This window comes from Lissotriton helveticus, chromosome 10 (genome assembly GCF_964261635.1).
Source record: "Lissotriton helveticus chromosome 10, aLisHel1.1, whole genome shotgun sequence".
NCBI classification, from domain to species: Eukaryota; Metazoa; Chordata; class Amphibia; order Caudata; family Salamandridae; genus Lissotriton; species Lissotriton helveticus.
In genome coordinates, this window is record NC_136071.1 from 548,048,812 (window position 1) to 548,070,947 (window position 22,136).

At 48.3% G+C, this 22,136-nt stretch overlaps 1 protein-coding gene across 2 annotated transcripts in view; it reads left to right on the top strand.

Annotated features, from left to right (window-relative positions):
- PARN (poly(A)-specific ribonuclease) overlaps window positions 1-22,136 on the top strand; it is a 637,089-nt gene that overhangs the window by 364,697 nt on the left and 250,256 nt on the right. The gene's annotated exons all lie outside the window — the stretch shown is intronic.

Here is a 22,136-nt window from a genome sequence, read left to right on the forward strand (position 1 = left end):
TGTTCTGGCAGCTACAAACTCTTTAGCATGCATATTGCTTTTGGCTGAGTCGGGAAGTCAACTAAAATAGACAGCACAGGCAGGGAAAAAGACAAGCAGCAGATGGGAGAATTACATAGCTGACAAAATGGATGCCACAAACAAGATGGTTTCAGCTTATGCTAACAGATTATCTGCGATTTCCACACCCAGTCAACTCAACATTGCGATCTGGCACCTGAAATCTTAGAGTTTGGCTACCTCAATCTCCCGCCAGACTGCATGAACATCATTAAAGAGGCTAGAGATACTACCACTAGAGCTTGCTATGCCGCAAAGTATAAAAGATTTGTAATTTACTGTACAAATAACAAAATCAACCCACTAGATGCTTCCATTCAAAACATCGTCTGTTACCTTTTGCATCTACAACAATGTAACCTAGCGTATACATCCATTAGATTACATCTCGCGTTGTTTAGGGTACCAGCTATAAAAGCATTTATGGAAGGACTTAAAATCAATCATAGCATTTGTAAAGCACACTACATACCCGTGAGGGTCTCAAGGCGCTAGGGGGGGGGGGTGCTACTGTTCGTAGAGCCAGGTCTTGAGGAGTCTCCTGAAGGTTAGAAGGTCTTCGGTCTGCCGTAGGCGAATGGGTGGGGAGGGTGTTCCACGTCTTGGCGGCGAGGTGGGAGAATGATAATTCCACCCTCTACAGTATTTAACGTAAATGTGGTCCTTAACAGACTCCTGGGTCACCCATCTGAACCTCTGCATAAATGCGAATTAAAATTTCTCACCTGGAAAGTAGCTTTCCTGGTTGCGATCACCTCTCTCAGAAGAGTCAGTGAGCTCCAAGCATAAACCATACAAGAACCATTTCTGAAAATTCATCATAACAAAGTGCTTCTTAGGACTAACCCAAAATTTCTAATTAAAGTTGTCTTCTTTCCACCTTAACCAGTCTGTAGAACTCCTAGTGTTTTCCCTCTACCAGACTCAGTAGCAGAACAAGCTTTTCACACACTAGACGTAAAAAGAGCAATACTTTACTACATTGAAAGAACAAAATCCTTTAGAAAGACTAAACCATTTTTGTGGCTTTCTCCCCACCTCATAAAGGCAGTCCTATCTCAAAAATAGGGATTGCAAGGTGGATTGTTGAATGCATCCAAATATGCTATGCTAAAGCCAAACTCACATTAACCATTCCCCCTAGAGCTCACTCCACATGTAAACTAGGGGTGTCTATGGTTTTCTTAAGGATCAATCCCCTAGATGACCTCTGCAAAGCAGCAACTTGGTCTACACCACACACGTTCACAAAGCACTATTGTGTAGCCTGCAAGCAAAACAACAAACTAGTGTGGACCAGGCTGTATTAAGAACACTTTTTCAAAACACCAACAGATACCGCTAAGAAGGTAACTATACGATCTACGGCTCATATGCCTTGAACCGAAACTGCTACTTACCAGTATGCATCTGTTCTTGGCATGTCGAGCGTTAGATTCGTATACACCCACCTGCCTCCCCGGATACCTCTATCTGTGCCAGTAATATCTTACTTCGATACATTACACATGTACTTCCTGTTCGATTTCTAACTAACTCCATCATAAACCTCCATGGCAAAACAATCTGGAGATGGAGTTGATGCACATGTGCACTATTGTTCTAAGGAGGAGTCACCTACCTCGTAACTACAAAGACTTCTTCCAAGAAAAAAACAAAGTGGAAACATCCGAGCCCAACACCAGATGGCGATCTATGCACAAGTATACAAATCTACAGCTCTACGTGCCAAGAAGTTCGTAATGTTTTTTTCACCTACCCTCTGATTTTCATCTTTCCTGCTCTCCCTTAGTTTGCTTTTAAACATTCCCCTTCTCCCCTTGTCAGAATTCCAATCCCTTGCCTGTTTCATCCCACTCCATGCATCCCTTTCTCACTATGCATATGGATTCTCTTTGCAGTACTTAAATACCCTCTTACATAGTCCTGGTCTCCTCATGTGATCTCTATTTAATTGAAATCCCCTTTCTTTTCATCTGATGTGAATGCACTGCAGTGGCCAAAAGGCAACATTTTGTCAAGTTTTATGACCACTGTCTTTACCACATGTTGATCTTGTGCTGCTATAGGCAGATATTGATTGCACAAGCACCATTGTTCATCAGTCATGTGTCCCATCTCTCATAACATGATTGTTTTCCTGCCTTTCGATTAACGTGCATCTGAAGTAGTCACTAATTCCAGAATGAGGAGTGGACTGCTGTTCAAGAATTGGTGTTCCCTTCTTAGATGAAAAGATTAACACAGCATTAATTTTTGTTACTTTGGAACAGAAGTTGTGTGATGTTCTCAATTGTTTTGGAAGGCATTCTTGACCTTGCAGATCATTTTATCAAAGACCTGTTCCTTTTCAAATGTGTTCTGCTGGTGATGTTTACATACCACATTCCACTAAGCATGTCTCATTGAGGGGACCTTAGGGCTCATGCATGGCCTGAGTTGTGCTGCTATTTCCAAAATACTTATGACTTCTAAATTGTATAATGTAAGGAAGTCTTCAGACTGTTACCTTTTCACTGCTCTAACTAGAGCACAAGAAGATGGCGATTGTGTCTACAGGCAAATTTTCTTAGACATGTAATCCAAGTATTCAGGATTGGCATTGTGAATTGGCTCTTGTGTGAGTGGTTATCTAGTTGCAGCAGCTCTATACATTTATGCAAAAGATAATAAGGTTAGAAATGAAGATCGGATATGAGGTGTGGCGAACCTTGTTGTAAGATCCTTGAGTTTGACTGTAGCTTATATGGGGCGGAATATCTATGAATGTATGGCCTTGTCCAGATAGCTATCCCATCTGTAGGATATATTACTGTTACCTCTTGATGAGGGCTTCTTATGTGACCACAGCAGTTCTGCTCCAATTAAAGGTGACTTTTCCGTTAGTGCAGAAGTAACATTGTTTCACTTTTCATTTTTGATTAACGCTAATTAGATTTCTTATGTAGAGCTAAGAAATCCCTTTTTTTATTCCCCCTGACCAGGAAGAACCAAAGTAAAAAAAAAAAAAAAAAAAAGTTTATCATGGAAATAAGGAACAATTTGCACCAATCTTGATTGTGCAGTCCATAGGGGCTGTATTTCGATGCACTCAAGTGTTGTGGAAATGTAAACTCTGAGACCGTATTGAGCAAGGTACACCGTCTCTCCAGGATTACACATGGATTGCTGTTGGTTCACTGTTTGTATACTCCGTACAATAAATGATGCACTGCAGTGTTTTGAAGTTCATATGTTACCCTTTTGCCCGTGGCATATTTTGGTTTGCTAATAACTTTGCTTTTTTTTTTTTTTTTTTTTAAAGTTTGTGAAGATTTTTCAAACGAGGCCAAATTAACTGCAATGCTTCCTGGAACGTTTCTGTTATCGGTCAAGCAGAGGCCGAGCAAAGAGGGGGGCTGGGGGGAGGTGGGTGTTCCCTAAAAGTAAAATTTCAGCGGGCCTTTTACATCGACTACTTTAAGCAGCGATACCACAAACACTGTTGAACGAAATAAATAAGAGGGCAGGGTAGGGATCCCCTGCACTCCTAGGCCCTATGAAGGGAACCCAGAAGGACCTCCCACTGTGCCAAAAGAGAATTGAAATAGAAAAAGAATAGCAGAAATTCAGTTTAACATTTTTTTTTAGTTCCTGTTGGATTGCAGCAAAACAAAAATGGCAAGCACCATTTTTGTAAGTATGTAGAGAGGGCATGAGTTTGAACCCCCCGCCACTTCCTAATCCCATTTTGGGCTTCGGGTACCACAGCCCCCAGGGCCAGAGTATAATATTTAAGGGGAGGGGGTGCCCCCCCCACCCCTCTTTGAGCTGTTTTCTGCCCCCGAGACCCCATCTTCAGGGACCCAATGTATAAATTAATGGGGGTAGGGCATGAATCCCCACTTCCTAGCCTAAGTAGGCTCCAGGGACCCTATACCCCAGAGCCTTCATTTACAAGGGAGGGTGGCCAAGTGACCCCTTCCTGATTCTTTAATGGCCTATGGGTACCCATCCCTAGAGGCCGGCTCACTTACTGTGTCCCTGGGAGCCTACCCCCGGGACACAGTAGTTATCCTGCCCCACTAGCGTAGGCAGGGAAACATTTTTGCTTCCGTCTGGCGGGAGCATTTTAAAATCTCTGACCAAATGGGAGAAAACTCTAAGTCTACTCCCAGCCCGCAGGGGATTTAAGAATGCTCCGACTGGCTGGTAGCAGACTTGTCTTCTGTTTCGGAATACAAATTGCTCCTTCCCGGAAGGAGCATGCAAAAAGCAGCTACTCCATTTCTCAACATCCATGGAGCCTACGTGGGCCCTGGGGCTCCCTGACACTCCCCAATGTGCTTGGTGGATGTCATGGTTGGAAAGCGGTGCACTCGCCTATTTATATTGAAGGCCCTGACGATTGGGGTCCCCAGGGTCTGAAAACTGGTGGGTGGGGCACGGACGCAGCACGGACCCCTTTTTTAAAATTGTATTTGGCTCTAGGGGATGAGTCGTCTGGGCCAATTAAGGCATTGGTTGGGGGGGGGGGGGGGGGGGAAGAGTCAGCCGCCCTCCCCTAGATTTTTTGCACCAGGGGATGGGTCCCCGGGGCCTAAGAAGGCTTGAAGAGGGGGGTCAAACTGGTCCTCTCCCAATTTTTTATTTTATTTGACCCCAGGGTATGCGACCTCTGGGGCCTTTCAAGGTCGGGGGGCGGGGGGAGAATGCTGTCTTTTTATTGAAACTGTCCCCTAGGGATGGGGCCCCTGGGGCCAATTAAGGGTCGGGGAGGTGGGGTTGCATGCCCCATCCCCTTAATATATATGTTTTGGCCCGAAGGCCAACCCTGTGCTGCCCAAGCCAAAGGTTGTTCTCCAGGTGGGGATGTCAACCTGCTGGGGGTTTGGCCACAGGGCCGGGCGGCAGACCAAGCCTTGGTCAGCCCCCTGCTGTGCACAGCCATTTCTTGTTGCCAATCCCCTGTTATGCACAGCCTGGCTGCCTGTGGGTGGGTTTGCTACAGGGCCTGGCTGCATGCAGGGAGGTGAGGGAGTGGCTTTTTGTATGGTATTAACATATTACTTTACATTTGTTTTAAATCTATAGAAATTCTCTGAAAAAGACAAAGGTTAAAGTAATGTTATAGTTGGGTGAATGTCAGTGACAACATTAACATTTGACTTAAAAGAAAAAAACAGAAATACACCAGTTATAGTTTGCAGGGCTAACTATATCTTAAACCCGGCATGCACTGCTTATAACTTCATATATTACATTGCTCATGACATGTTCAATGGCATAATTTATGATATCACTGATTACATCATCCAGTGCAGGTGTTTGTTTGTTTTATAGTCACATTGTGGCGGCTAACTACCATATTACATCTCTACCTAATTTTGTACAGCCTCTATCCAGCTAATGGGTATAAGTGTTTATAAAAAGAATGTGCTCCTAATGCATAGTAGGTGTGTAGAGATTTTGAACATGTTATGAATCTTTGTATAGTATTTATTTATTTATTTAATTTATTTATAAAGTTTTATATAGCGCTAGCTAGACCCGGGGGCGTCAGAGCGCTTTACATACACAAGACAAGAAGATGCATTACATCGTAGAACATGAGTCATAAAATGTATAAGCAGATACATCACACTTTAATATACATTGGGGAGTGAAGAACGTAGGTGGATTGAAACAGTCAGATGACCCCCCTCCAAGAAAAAGTCTGAGTGAGAGGGGAGACCATTAGTCTATCGATGTCTAGGTTGGTTGACTAGGTCAGGGAAGTATTGGTTGAGGAGCAGTAGTTTCAGGTCCTTTTTGAAGCAAGGGAATGAGGGGTTGCATCTGAGGTCCGTAGGGAGTGTGTTCCATATCCTGGGAACATTACCAGGGAAGGATCGGCACTGGGTCGCTTTTCTTTTCAGTTTCGGGGGGATGAGAAGAAGTGAGTTGGTGCTTCTCAGAGTTCTTGATTTTCCTGCTTTAACCAGTTTGTTGTTCAGGTAATTGGGGGATTGGGTGTGGAGGGGCTTGTGCGTGATGCAGGCCAGTTTGTAAATACATCTGCCTTCCATGGGGAGCCAGTTGAGAGATTTGAGGGTTGGTGTGATGTGTTCATATCTTTTTCCACCAGGTATGAGTCGAGCTGCCATATTAAGGACTGACCTTAGTGGGGCAAGATGAGCTTTTGATGCACCTGTTAGGATGGCGTTTCCGTAGTCTAGTTTAGAAAGGACTAGGGATTGTACAATTGTCTTAAGATCATCCTGGGTAATGAAAGGTTTAATTTTCTTGAGGTGTTTTAGAGAGTACAGTGCATCTTTTGCAGAGTTCTTGATGTGGTCTTTCATTGACAGGTTCTTATCCACGGTAATGCCTAGAGATTTTACTGAATCTGATAGGACAAAGGAGCAGTTTAGAGCATTAAGATTTTTGAGCCAGGCTTGGATAGGTCGGTGGTTACTTTTCGGGGAGAACAGTATTAATTTCGTTTTGTCCGGGTTCAGCTTTAAATGGTTTGCGTTAAACCAGGATTGGATCTTGGTAAGCGTGGTATTGAGGTGTAGGATATCCTTGGAAGATTTGATTTTGTGGTATATTTGGGTGTCATCGGCATAGAGGTGGTATTGAATCCCTGCTTGTTTCAGAATAATTGCAAGGGGTTCCATGAAGAGATTGAAGAGGGATGGTGAGAGATTGATCCTTGAGGGACTCCAAGTTTGACACATGATGGTGCAGAGAGGCAGGAGTTGATTTTAATTTATTGCGAACGGTGCTGAAGGAAGTGAACCATTTAAGAACTGTCATTAATGCCAGAGCGTCTATTCAGAGTCTCAAGTAAAGCTGCATGGTTTGTGTCGAATGCCGCTGATAAGTCCAATAAGGATGAGGAGACAGGCCTCTCCTTCATCTAAGGCTCTGTGGATATCATCTGAGATATTGAACATTGCTGTTTCACTGCTACAACCTTTCCTGAAACCCGATTGCAGGGTGTCCAGCAGATTGAAGTCGTCCATATGTTTGTTGAGTTGTTGAACGCATTTCTCTAATGTTTTAGCTAGGAACGGTAGGTTGGAGATAGGTCTTAGGTTGTAGAGCTTGCTGGGATCGGCCCCTGGTTTCTTGAGTTTGCGGGTGATTTGTTCTAGTTGTAGGAGTCTGGGACACAACCTGATGCGAGAGATGAGTTAATGATTTTTGTCCAGAAGGGGGTAATGGTGTGGTTGAGATATTTTACTATTGAGGATGGGAGGGGGTCCACAGTGTGGGAAGAAGGCTTTAAGCTGGCAATTATATTGAAAACTTCGATTTCTGACATGAGTTTGAAATTTGACCAATTAGTGCCATTCTTCAGTTGGAAGCAGGCCTGGATTGTCTGTGGTAGGATTTTGGTCAGTTTGATCAGGACTGGTTAAAAGGGGGCAGGTTGCGGGGGAGGGAGGTTTAGGGGATTGGATGAAGGATTGCTCAATTTTTGCGACTTTATCTGTGAAGAACCTGGCTATTTCTTCGCATCTATTCTTGGTGGCAATTATTTCTTGTGGCGGTGTGACGTTCGTTTGACTTTTTACAATATTGAAGAGTTCTCTAGGTCTATTCTTTGCATGGTCTAGTTGGGTGCGAAAGAACAAGGCCTTTTCTCTAAAGATGTGTTTCTTATATGCCAGCCGGGTAGACCTGAAGTCTCGCTCGGTGGAGAGTCAAAGAGTTTTGTCTCCAAGTCCTTTCCGATTGTCTGAGTTGTCTCCTTTCGTTATTAAGATCAGCATTGAACCAGGATTTAGATTTGGTAGATCTCAACTTTTTTAGTTTGAGAGGAGCTACTTGACCTAACACTTCTGTCACTGTGGAATTAAAGTGGGCTATGAGGTCATCCGCTTTCATATTGGAGGGCTGGGGTAGTAGCTGGGCCTGAATTCTGGATCGGTTATGGTGACTCCTTTATCCGAAAGAGACACGTTAGTATTAGATTCCTTACCTTAGAATATCCCCAGGCGTCAGACTGGATCCGGAAATTTTTGCGTAGCAGTACCCTTGCGCGTCGGTAGGCGTCGTCTGCGGCTCCGCGTCCGTCGTCGGCGTCGTGGGCGCCGTGATGACGTTGTCGGAGTACTTAGACGTCGCCTCCGCGTGCTGACGTCAGTTCTTCTTTTTTCCGCGCCAGCAAGCGCAGATCTGGAAAAAGCAGTAACCCTAGTCAATTTTTTACTAACTTTTTGATCGTTTTTTGGTCATTTCTCGAAGTCTTTCGACTCCGATTGGTGCCGTAGGGATGCCTGGCTTTAAGCACTGCGAGGATTGCGACTGCACGATGTCGGTCACGGATCCTCACCACCTGTGCTTAACTTGTCTAGGCGTCGATCACGACGACAAGGCCTGCTCCGACTGCCGGGCCCTCTCTTCGAAAGCCAGGCGGGAGCGGTCCCGCAGGCGACTCGAACTCCGGCAGTCGGTCCCGCGCCGAGAGAGGTCTCGGTCCCACGGGAGGTCGAGGGACAGGTCGCGGGCTCGGAGCCACCACAGCTCCGAGAGTAGGCCGCACTCCTCCGGGTCGAAGTCGTCGTCAGGTAAGAAGCACAAGAAGTCCAAGAGGCGTCATCGCTCTGCGGACTCCCCCCGACGCTCGCGCGATGCGGCCGGGGGTTCGGGTGACACCGCCCACGCGGCTCCGTCGGAGTCGCGGGCGCCGCGTTCAGCTCCACACCCTCCAGTCCCTGGGCTCAACGCGACGCCGGAGGAGATCGAGCGCTTCCTCATGGCCATGAGGAAACTCTCTCTGACGGCGGGCTCCGCGGCGCCTTCGGGCCCAGCGGACCCGTCTGGGGCCTCTAGCGGGTCGGGGGCTTCGGCCCCGACGCCGTCGGGTGCTTCGGCCCCGATGCCACCGACGCCTTCGGGCCCGGCGCCGCAGGTTCCCGCTATCCCGACGCCACCGGTGCCTTAGGGCCCGGCGCCGCCGGCACCTTTGGGCCCGGCACCGCCGGCGCCGCAGGGCCCGGCGCCGCAAGGTACAGCGGCCACGGCGCCGCCGGCGCCTTCGGTCCCGGGGCCGCGGGACCCCGCTAGACCTTCTTCGGGATCTGGATTGTCACCGGTGGACCTTACGACCTCCCCGGCGTCGGACCATCAGGTGTCGCCTCGGGCGGCGCCGTCCCCGATGCCCCCTTCATTCCTGTTCCGACGTCGGTACGGCCCCGATGGGCGCCGCTCCAGACGTCGTTTGGGGAGTTTCACTTCTATGAGCAGGCCCCATTAGTTGAGAACCCTGAGTTTCAGGAGATTGGTGATGAAGGGGATTGGGAGGGGTCTGAGGACCCTCTGACCCGAGAGTGCCAGTCTCATAAGGACTGGGCAGGAGACCTTGGGGAGGCCAGTGGCCTGGACACCTCTCCAGACACTGGTTTTGTCTCCCCTCCTACCGTGGCTTCGGAGGAGGGGGCAACCTACAGTGTGGTGTTGATGAGGGCTGCCAAGGCGCCTTGAGCTCCCCGTCGCGGCCGTGAGGACTAATCTCCTCACTGAGGTCCTTAAACCGCAGTCAAGCTCGGCCGAGCCTCTGCTGCCCTTTAATGAGGCCTTGACCGACGTTCTTCTGGGCACTTGGTCCAAGCCCGCTACGGGTTCGCCCGTAGATAGGAACGTGGCCAGACGCCACCGCCCAGCCCCAGACGACCCATGTTTCCTGTCCACCCACCCTACCCCCGAGAGCCTGGTCATCCAGGCCTCCAATTCCCAGACCGCATTCCCGTCGGCACCGCCGGACAGGGAATCCAAGAGGTACGAGCAGTACGGCAAAAAGATCTTCTCGTCCCTTAGTCTGGGACTGCGGTCTTCCAACACCGCATGCCTCTTGGGCCGCTACACCCACTCTCTGTGGGATACGGTTGCGGAAGTGCTGCCAGAGTGTCCGTTGGAGGTTACAGGCCAATCTCGGCCAAGCCCTTGTGGAGGGCCGGGATGCAGCCAAATATTCTATACGGTGTGGGCTGGATACCACCGACTCACTGGGTAGAGCGATGGCAATGACGGTGGCGGTCAGACATCACGCCTGGTTGAGGTCCGCCAACTTTTCGGCTGATGTCCAGAACACCTTGATGGGCATGCCGTTTGATGGCCGTCGCCTCTTTGGCGACAAGGCAGACCATGCGCTCGAGCACTTTAAGGACTCCAGGGCTACGGCTAAGTCCTTGGGCCTCTCGGCCCGCGCCAGCAATCGGCTGCCTTTCATTCCTTTCGTGGCCACGGAAGGGGTGTACCCACACGTGCTGCCAGCCACACTCCGCAGGGTAATACCCAATGCGGTGTCGGCCGTGGGAACCGCCGTCCCGGCGGTCGGGGACAACGGCGAGGTCAGTCCACACCTTCCCCCGCAGCATCCGCCTCAAAACCCTCCTAGTCCGTGTATTTCAGGCCCATGTGACGCCAGTGGGGGGCAGGGTTCGCCATCACCTCCACTGGCGCACCGTCACTTCAGACAGGTGGGTGCTGCAGATCGTCCGAAGGGGCTACTCCCTCCCCTTCGAGGCGACTCCTCCAGCCATGCCACCGCAGAACCACCGTGTATCGGGGGATCATTTGCGACTTCTGCAGGAGGAAGTTATGCCCCTCTTGGCCAAGGGGGCCATCGAGTGCGTTCCTGGGCCAGAAGTAGGGTGGGGTTGCTACTCCCACTACTTTCTGGTACCCAAGAAGGGCAAAGGGGGCCTACGCCCTATCTTGGACCTATGGAACGTCAACGGCTTCCTCCGGAAGGAGAAGTTCAAGATGCTGACACTGGCTCAGGTCCTGGCTGCCCTGGACCCAGGAGACTGGATGGTAGCGTTGGACTTGCAGGACGCTTATCTCCACATCCCCGTCCTGCCGGCCCACCGGCGCTACCTGCGGTTCACGGTTGGCCACAAGCACTTTCAGTATACCGTGCTCCCCTTCGGCCTTACCAGTGCCCCACGGGTGTTCACAGAGGTGATGACGGTGGTCGCAGCTCATCTGCGCAGGTTAGGGGTTTCAGTCTTCCCCTACCTCGACGACTGGTTGTTGAAGGCGGGCTCGCCCCAGACAGTCTGCAGCCACCTCCAGACTACGGCAGATCTCCTGCACCGGCTGGGGTTCTCCATCAATGTGCCGAAGTCACACCTGTGCCCCTCTCGGAAGCTCCTTTTCATCAGAGCGGTTCTCGAATCGGCGCGGTTTCGGGTTTATCCACCCGAACAGCGGGTCCGGGATATTCAGGCTCTGATTCCCATCTTTCAGCCGTTATCCCGGGTCTCGGTCAGGTTGACGCTGCGGCTTCTGGGGCTGATGGCCTCCTGCATCCTGCTGGTGCATCACGCCAGGTGGCGGGATGCGGGCTCTGCAGTGGGACCTGATGTTTCAGTGGGCCCAGCATCAGGGCAACCTATCCGACCACGTCCTGATCTCGGAGGGCACTGCGAGACAGCTGCAGTGGTGGCTCACGGACCGCGATTGGGTCAGCGGCAGATACCTCTCCCTTCCCCAACCGGAGCACGTAGTTGTGACGGATGCGTCCCTTCAGGGCTGGGGAGGCCACATGGGAGAGGCGGAGATCAGAGGCCTCTGGTCTCCGGCGGAGGCCCGGCTCCACATCAACCTGTTGGAGTTACGGGCGATTCGTCTAGCACTGAAAGCATTCCTCCCCTCTGTCCGGGGGAGTGTAGTGCAGGTGTTCACGGACAACACCACCGCCATGTGGTACTGCAACAAACAGGGCCGGGTGGGGTCGTGGACCCTTTGCCAGGAGGCTCTGCGCCTCTGGCAATGGCTGGAACGCCAGGGCGTGACCCTGGTGGCTCAGCACCTGGCAGGTTCTCTGAACGCCAGGGCGGACGAGCTCAGCCGTCGGTGCATGATGGATCACGAATGGCGTCTGAACTCGGACGTGGCGCAAGGCCTCTTTCAGCAATGGGGAGAGCCTTGGTTAGATCTATTCGCCACCGAAGAGAACGCGCAATGTCATCAGTTCTGCGCGTTGGAATTTCCAAGGCGGCACTCGCTCTGAGACGCTTTTCGTCGCGAGTGGAGCTGCGGTCTACTGTACGCCTTTCCACCTATACCACTTCTGCCCAGAGTGCTGAAGAAGATCAAGCACGACTGGGCCCAAGTCATCCTTGTGGCTCCGGACTGGGCTCGAAGGTACTGGTATCCAGAGCTACTCAGTATGTCAGTCGATCTCCCGGTTCGTCTGCCTCTTCAGGAGGACCTTCTGTCGCAGCAGCAAGGGACGGTCCTCCACCTGAACCTGTCCAGTCTCCACCTCCATGCTTGGAGATTGAGCAGCGACAGTTGAGGCCATTTGACTTGCCTCCTGAAGTCTGTAACGTCATTCTGGCAGCCAGGCGTCCCTCCACAAAGTCGGTATACGCCTGCAGGTGGAACAGATTTGTGGCATGGTGCACAGCAAAGGCTGTGGATCCTCTTGCTGCCCCTCTTTCTGCGGTTCTTCTCTTCCTTCTTTCTCTTGCCCAGCAGGGCTCTGCTCTGAGCACTATCAAGGGCTACCTTTCTGCCCTTTCAGCCTTTCTGAAGCTGCCTGATCAACCTTCTTTGTTCAAGTCCCCTATTGTAAATAGATTTCTAAAGGGCATCACTCACACATTCCCTCCTGTTCCGTTTGCGATGCCTCAGTGGGACTTGAACCTGGTTCTTACGTTTATGATGTGCGCTCCCTTTGAGCCACTTCACAACTGTCCTCTCCGTCTTCTTACTCTGAAGACTGCTTTCCTGGTTGCCATCACCTCTGCCAGGAGAGTGAGTGAGCTCCAGGCCCTTTCTTGTACTCCACCTTTCCTTTCTGTCCATCCGGACAAAGTGGTGTTGCGTACTAAGCCGTCTTTCCTGCCCAAGGTTGTCTCAGCCTTCCACATCGGGCAGTCTATCACCTTGCCAACCTTTTTTCCACCACCGCATCCCTCTAAAGAGGAAGAGCGGCTCCACCGTCTGGACCCAAAACGTGCGCTCTCATTCTACTTGGATCGCACACGCCAGTTCCGGGTGCCAACTCTTTGTTGGTTACGTGGGCGCTAAGAAGGGGAAAGCGGTGCACAAGAGGACCATCTCCCGGTGGATCATATTGTGTATCCAGGCATGTTACTCCTTGGCTAAAAAGGAGCCCCCTGTTGGATTGCGGGCTCATTCCACCCGAGCCACGGCAACTACAACTGCCCTGGGCCGGGGAGTGCCCTTACAAGACATCTGTCAGGCGGCTACGTGGGCATCGCTGCACACGTTTGCAAGACACTACTGCCTGGACAGCCAAGTCCGGAAGGATGGCTTCTTTGGCCGTTCCATCCTCCAGGACTTTCTGGTGTGATTATTGGTTCGCAGACCCACCACCGGAGTTGGTATTGCTGGGGTATCTATTCTAAGGTAAGGAATCTAATACTAACGTGTCTCATTCAGATGCACAAGTTACTACTTGTGTAACGATGTATCTGTAAGAGACATTAGTTAGTATTAGATTCCTTACCGACCCACCCATCCTCCCCGTTCTGCGATCCAAAATCTAGGGTTAGGGTTACCCCCTTTCAGGGCCCTAGTTTCAATGGCACCAGTGTTGGTTTTTAACATGGCTCTGCGTTTCTGGCGCGGAAAAGCTGTGTCTAAGAACTGACGTCAGCACGCGGAGGCGACGTCTAAGTACTCCGACGACGTCATCACGGCGCCCACGACGCCGACGACGGACGCGGAGCCGCAGACGACGCCTACCGACGCGCAAGGGTACTGCTACGCAAACATTTCCGGATCCAGTCTGACGCCTGGGGATATTCTAAGGTAAGGAATCTAATACTAACTAATGTCTCTTACAGATATATTGTTACACAAGTAGTAACTTGTGCGATGTTCCTGGTTCAGTGCTTAGGTTTGACAGGATGTATAGAATGGTTTCTGACATGTGACACAATATTAAACAATATGAGATGGTGATCGGACCAGTCAATGGCAGAAATTGATCTCCGAGAGATCCGCTCATTTTTGGTGATGATCGAATCCAGTGTAGCTCCTTTGTGTGTTGGTCCATTGCAAAGTTGTTTGAGGTTGTTTATTTCAAGTAGGGTGGAGAGGACCTGTGTAGTGGTGTCTTCTGGGTTGTTCCAGTGAATATTGAAGTCACCCAGGAACACGTCAAAGGCCCTCTAACTATTTGTGCAATGACTATTTGTACACGTCACAGGCCCTCTAATTATTTGTGCACTGACAGTTGACGACTTGTGTCCAGTATGTTAACCACAAGTGGTTTATCTGTAAAGATTCACCACAGTATGAAGGCTGAATGTAGTAAGACCTTCAACATCAACTTAATTTCTCACTGTAGGTTCAGTGACTGAGGGTTGCTATAGATAAAGGCTGCCCGTAGTAGGACATTAGTTATGAAACCGAAGTTGAAGATCTGGTGGAACTTGGTTTTCTCTGAATAGTTGCATACAGATTGAACACTATATGCAATAGGGGTCTATGTGGTTGATTGTTGATGTTAACTCTGCTTCGAATGAAGTGTATGGTATAGTTAATGTTGCACATAACACAACCATGCTACACCTAAAGGATTTATATGTATGATGGCATATCTGATGCTTCATATTATTCTGAGCTGTTTTAAACTTGCTTTCAAACCTCTAGTGCCATAATTTGCGATACTGATGTGTGCAAAATAAGCTTGGAACAGGTCATCAGTGATGTCATCAATGATGGCATTTGAGATGTCATCAGTGATGTCAAAAATGATGTCATAGTGTGTCTTGAGTGATATATGTGAGGTTATAAGTATGTCACTCCACTCTATTCCACTGTGTGCCACTCCACTTTATCCTATTTCACTGTGTGCCACTCCACTCTACCCTATTTCACCGCGTGGCACTCCACTCTACCCTATGCCACTGTGCCACTCCACCCTATTCCACTGTGTGCCACACCGCACCACTCCACTTTATTCTACGCTATTAGATTGGACTCCACACCAATGTATGCCACTCCACTGTAAGCTGTTTCACTCTACCCCACGCCTCTGTGCACCTCTCCAGTCTACACCACTTCATTATACACCTCTCCACTGTACGCTACGCCACTATACACTATTGCACTCTTTACCACTCCACTGTACATCACTCTGCGCTACCCCACTCTACACAATTACACTGTACACAACTCCACCCTATGCCAGACCATTCTTTGCTATTCCACTGTATTCCACTCCACTCTATTTCAGTGTGCCACTCCATTCTACCCTATGCCAGTGTACCACTCCACTCTACCCTATGCCACTGTGTGCCACTCCACTCTAACCTATGCCACTGTGTGACACTCCACCCTATTGCACTGTGTGCCACTCCACTCTACCTTATTCCACTGTATGACACGCCACACCACTTTATTCTACGCTATTAGATTGGACCCCACACCAGTGTACGCCACTCCACTGTAAGCTGTTTCACTGTACCCCACGCCTCTGTGCACCTCTCCAGGCTACACCACTTCATTATACACCTCTCCACTGTACACTATGCCACTATATACTATTGCACTCTTTACCACTCCACTGTACAACACTCTGCTCTACCCCACTCTACACAATTACACTGTACACAACTCGACCCAATGCCAGACCATTCTTTGCTATTCCACTGTATGCAGCTCAAGTGTACACCACTTCACTTTATGCCACTTTGCTATACGCTACTCCAGTATATGCTATTCCACTCTATTCCATTGTATGCCACTCCACTCTATTCCATTGTATGTCACTCCACTCTATTCCATTTTATGCCACTCCACTCTATTCCATTGTATGCCAATCCATTGTATTCTGCTCAAGTGTACACTCCAGTGTTTCACTACACTCTACCCCACTCCATTGTACGCTATTCCATTGAACTCCACTCCACTGTATGCTATTGCACTCTACCCCATTCCAGTGTACGCCAATCCAGTCTACACCACTTCTTTGTCTGCCATTGCACTGTATGCTACTCCACTATACCCTACGCCAGTATTGTACACCACTCTTCTCTGCGCTGTTCCCCTGTGTGCCACTCTAGTATACACAACTCCTCTCCATTCTACGCTAGTCCATTGGACGCCACTCCACTGTGATTCACTCTACCCCACTCCACTGTACACTACTCTAGTCTACACCACTCCACTGTGTTCCACTGCACTCTAATCCCTTCTACTCTACGCATTCCACTCCACGCTACTCCACTCTGCTCTATTCCACTCTATGCCACTTTAAACTATGCTAGTACACTGTACGCAAGCAACTTCAATCTTTGCCCTTCTACTGTATATTATTTCACTCTACCCAACTCCACTGTATGCTTTTGCACATTACCCCACAATACACCACTTCAGTCTAAATCACGTCACTGTACGCTGCTCCACAGTACGCTACTACACTCTTCACTATTACTCTACCCTACTCCATGCTACTGCTGTCTGTTACTCCACTCCATTCCACTTTATGCCACTCCACTGTGCGCTACTCCACTTTACACCACTCCAGTGTACTCTCCTCTACTTTATATAGCTCAGCTCTACAAAACTAATTTACACTCTACTGGACTCTACTCAACTTTATCCATGTACACTTCATTTTCCAAATTTGCACTCCACTCTGTCCATGCACTCTATCAAACAACACTATACCACTCTACGACCTTTTCCAATACTGACTTAGCACTACACTGTATGAGACGCCACTCCAATTTCTAGCATTTTCCTAGACACTCCGCTACACCACTTCAATGTATGCCACCCCACTCTGCTAAACCACTGTACCGTACTCAAGTCTACGCCACTCTGTGCTATTCGACTCTGCCATCTCACTCTTCTACACTCCACTGTACAGTATTCCACTGTACCCTATTCCACTGTATTCTACTACACTTTACAATAATCCACTCTACACCACTACAGTGTACGCCACTCTAGTCTACGCCCCTCCATTGTATGGCACACTCCTCCACCCTTACTCTACTCTAGAAAAAAAAAGTCTGCCACACTTCATTGCACTCTACGATATTCTGCCCCACTTTATTCACGTACATTCCAGTGTCCATCACTCCACTCCACTTTATGCTTGTACAGTCCAATGTACAACACTATTCCACTATGACACTTATCTACACAACACAGCACTCTACTGTACAAAAGCCAACTCCAATTTATGTCCATTTTCTACCTATGCTATGCCAGTACTCTACTCCATGCCTCTCTGACTCACCAATACGCTGTTATACTTTACACTGTTACACCACTGTATGTGACTTTACCTCACTGGACGCTACTATACAACAATTCACTCTACGCATCGCCACTTTTTCACACACTATGCAACTCCACTATGCAGCTCTACCTCACCGCATGCCACTCTACAACACTTTACTCCAATCTATACCCCTTCAACCCATTGTACAACACTGTCCAACACTCCATTCTGCGTTACTATAGTCCACTATACAACACTGTACACAACTTTGTATGCCACTGCACCCCACTTTACTCCACTCTGCTGACACAGCTCCACTGTAAGCCACTGCTCTACGCCACTCAATACCATTGTACTCTATAACACTGTATGCTAATCCACTGTACCACACTTTCCAACACCCTTACTGTACACCACACCACAAAAATCAACTTGACTGTGTGCCTCCCTACTGAACTGTAATCTACGTCACTTTCCAATATGACCCCCACTACACTACTGTACAACACAGTACTCCAAATTATTAAACTTGACTTGACTGTATGCTCCACTACACGCCACTAGTCTACAACACGCCACTCCACTCTAACCCACTAACGTTTTCTCAACTCTACTTTTTCCCACTCTATGCCACTGTACTATACTCCGTTCCATGCCGCTTTGCTGTCCGACACACAACTCCACTGTATGTAACTCCACTCTACAACACTACTAAACTCCATTCAATGCACATTTACTCTACTGCACTGTATGACACTCGACACACCAATCAGCTTCTCTCTACGATACTCTACTCTACTATGACATAGTACTCCTCCACTGTACTCTACGACACTCCACTTGACGAAACTCCATTCGGACTCATTACTTTACCCTAGTCCACTCTAAAACACACTACTCCACGCTGACAGTCTACAACACCCTACTTTACTATTCGACACACCATTCCATTGTGTAACTCGCTTCTCCGGCCTATACTTGACTTCACTATATGAGACACCACTACACTAAATACTACATATTTGGTTTACATGCCAACGATGAGATGTCCCAATTGAATTCTGAATTGGACACTTTGAAGGCGATTGGCTTGGAAAGACAAAAGGAATATAAAAGGCGCTTTAGACCTTATGAAAGACCTCCTTTCTAGTAAAGTGTTTTAAAGCCCTGAATGGCTGCAGCAGTAGCCTCTACACTAACAAAATAAACCTTACCAATGCAGAAAATAGTCTAAAGGGAAAGGAGGCCATCAACCATCTTCAAGGAAGCCATCCACAATACAGTGACTTCTCCTTTCCTCTTTGTTGGTCACTGGGGGGTAAATATTGTCTACCATTTGCAAGAGTGGCAATGAATTGCAAATGGGTCTTGGATATTTTTCAGAATGGGTATTCTCTCAGGAGCTAATCTGCTTTGCCTGTTGTACCACCCAAAAAATACTAACCTTAAAAAAAAAAAAGAATGACATCAAGGTTCTGCGTCACCAATATCGGACTATAATTTATTCCTGTTACTACTTTTCAAAAGAAAAGCCCAAATTGAGGATTCAGATCCTTGCTCGACCTTAAATTAGTGAACAAATGGATCAAGAATCAAAAATACTGACATTGGCATTACACCAGATTTACCCTCCATTACACCAGAAGTATTGGATATGTTCTGTAGATTTGCTTCTGACAGAGATTCTTACTGCAGATTCCTAGCCTTTCGAATATTCCCCAGGCATCAGACTGCATCCAGAAACCTTTCCATAGTACCGTTGCGTACTGGAAGCCATTCTGCCTTGAAAGTGATGTGTGGGACCCATATAGGTGTCACTCCCGCACGCTGACCTCCGTTACTTCCTTTCCATGCCACCAGATGTGTATCCGAAGCCTCTGTCTGAGACCCTTCCTAAACCTTGGAGGTTTTGCTTGGAGGTTTTGCTTGGAGGTTTTGCTTGGAGGTTTTGCTTGGAGGTTTTGCTTGGAGGTTTTGCTTGGAGGTTTTGCTTGGAGGTTTTGCTTGGAGGTTTTGCTTGGAGGTTTTGCTTGGAGGTTTTGCTTGGAGGGTTTGCTTGGAGGGTTTGCTTGGAGGGTTTGTTTTGCTTGAAGGTTTTGCTTGAAGGGTTTGTTTTGCTTGGAGGTTTTGCTTGAAGGGTTTGTTTTGCTTGAAGGTTTTGCTTGAAGGGTTTGTTTTGCTTGAAGGTTTTGCTTGAAGGGTTTGTTTTGCTTGAAGGTTTTGCTTGAAGGTTTTGTTTTGCTTGAAGGTTTTGCTTGAAGGTTTTGCTTGAAGGTTTTGCTTGATTTATTGTTGTGTGCAAAGGATGTCACCCCCTAAGATGACAGATTTTAAACCCTGTAAGTTGTCTGTGACACACCTCCACCAGGTTTTCCAGTGGTTTATAGGATTGGGCCACAACTTTAATTTCTTTGCATAGACTGCGATTTGATGAACCCGAAGGACATCCAGGCATGCAAGGCCATACCTGATCACCAACCACATTAAGATGCAGTATCAGGATTTCTCCAAGTCCCCCTCCAAATCCAAGGCTTGATCCTGCTACCTCTTTTGCACCTGGATGCGACTTAACCTCTCTAGTGGCCGGTCTTCGTGCTCCAAATCCAAAAGCATAAACATAAGAAGTAAAAGAGGAGTTCCAGTCCGCAGTATTCCCACTCCCCTGATGCTGCATTTGGGCTGCACCAACCGTCTGCTCTTGAAGTTTGCTGACTTTGGAGCCGATTCTGCAGCTGGTTTGAGCACAACCATCGTTTCCGGAGCCTCCAGCCACACCGAGCCAGATTGAAGAGTTCTGCGCAGCTATACTCCAGCTCGTAAGACCTCTACTGGCTCTGGTGCTTCTTCAGGACTCATGGAGCTGAGAAGCCTTCCAACTGGACTATTGGTGACGGTTTTGCCTTCTGTGCCAGCTGGACCCTCAGAGACCATTCTGGCCTCTGCTTCAGTTCTGACACCGCCCACAAGCACTGAGTACACTGATGCTGACTTCTCCACCTGAAGAGGTGGCACACATTGATCGCTCTGATGCCTGTCCGACTGAGGCACCCAGTTTCGCAATTGCATTAACACAATGCAGGCACATTGTTTTATTCCCTTTTTGGGACCAACAACTGCTATGACCAGGGTGATGAGTATGCTCAGCCCTAAACTGAGGGCAATTTGTATGAGGACTTGCAGGAGGCTATTAGGCTAAATACTGCATCAAAGATGGACCTTTTCTCCCCTCCTGGCCCAGCCATGGAAGAATCTGCCTCCTACGGTATGGGCATACATAGGGCGGCAGAAGTCCCTGACGTCCAGATCCCCACCATAGAGATCAAAAAACAAACCTATTGACTGAGCTCTTGTAACCGGATCAGGCGTCTTCCTCATTTTTTTTAATGAGGCACTGACTGATACCCTCTTAGGCAGCTTGAGCCAAGCCTTGCATTGGGTCCCTAGTTAACAGGCAAATTGCCTGGCGCTGGACCAAACATAATTTCCATACCACTCCCTCAGATTGGAAATCAAACACAGTGGAGACATTTGTGAAGCACCTCTTCTCATCAGCCAGTTTGGCCCTGCTGTTGACCAATGCCTTCTGTTTGTCTTTAAACCTTTACCCTCTGGGACTCGGTGACACACATCCTTTCTGGTGTTCTATAAGACCTTCGCCTTGTCCTTTTGCAGGTAATTTAGGATGGTACTGATTCAGCCAAGTGTACAGTTCATTGTGGCTTGGACAGCACTGACTCCGTTGGGTTAGCTGTATGCACCAGCATTGCAGTTCATCTTTGTGCATGGCTATGACAGATGGGTTTCTTGGCCAACTCCTCTGATGGACTTGGCCTTTGCTGGGACTTACCTGTTTGGAGATGAGCCTGATTGTGCCCTTGAACCCTTCAAGGAGAGTAGGGCTACGCTTCCTTTCTGGCCCTCTCTGCCTAGCCTCACCAGCCGCACCATTCATTTTGCGTCTTACAGCCAGTCTGTTCTGCCACAGAAGAGAACCAAACAGTTTTTTGGGGATAGGTCGTGGTGCCCTCTGCCCCACAGCGAAGGTTAGTGTGCTGCTCAATCCACCACAACCCACAGCCCCACCTGTCAAACCCCTTTACTGTACCCATCCACCGATTCCTTCTGGGTTGCCAAGAGATCATGTAGATAGATATCCACAGGTCCCTTCCTCCTTGCCCCCTGCTAACCTTACTTCCAGGTTTTTAGATTTTTTTTTAAAGCCATTTTTATCGAGATTTGAAACCTAACCGGTACAGAGCCATCTTTATCACAATACCTGCCACAAGTGCTGCTACCATCCGGTACATACTAAAAAGAAGCTTGCTAATTGAAAGGCAGGCCATCCCAGGTCTTTCTTGTATTGTAGTGGAATCCCTGATCAACATAGCTGATTTTCCTCCTCCATTTTGGTAATTCTCAAAACTTGCCTCTTTACGAATGTCTGCATACCTTTCAGCTTTGCATTAGGCCTGTGGCTCGCAAAAAGATATCTGTATGAAAGTTTCTAGAGATGATGGACTTCCCTGCTGCTCCTTTAACATAAGTTTTGTCAGAGGCCTATATAATAGAAGATCTGGTGCAGTCAGTCTTATTGATGGACTCAAACATCAATGAATGAATATTGTAGTTGTTTCATAACCCATGTTTCATTGGATGACACTTAGAAATAGGTTTAATTGACTGAAGTTTCCATGAGTGGGCCACTGTGGTCTTGTCAGTACCTGACGTACAAGGTTTGTCAGTACTTGGCATTCGCTTTTCTTTTAATGTTTGTTTGTTGCACCATGACTGGTTTGTCATTGCACATTTCTGATCTCTAAAAAGAGCTCTGAAAACATAATTTTCACAAAGTTGTGCTAATTGATTATCATATTGAAAAAACATA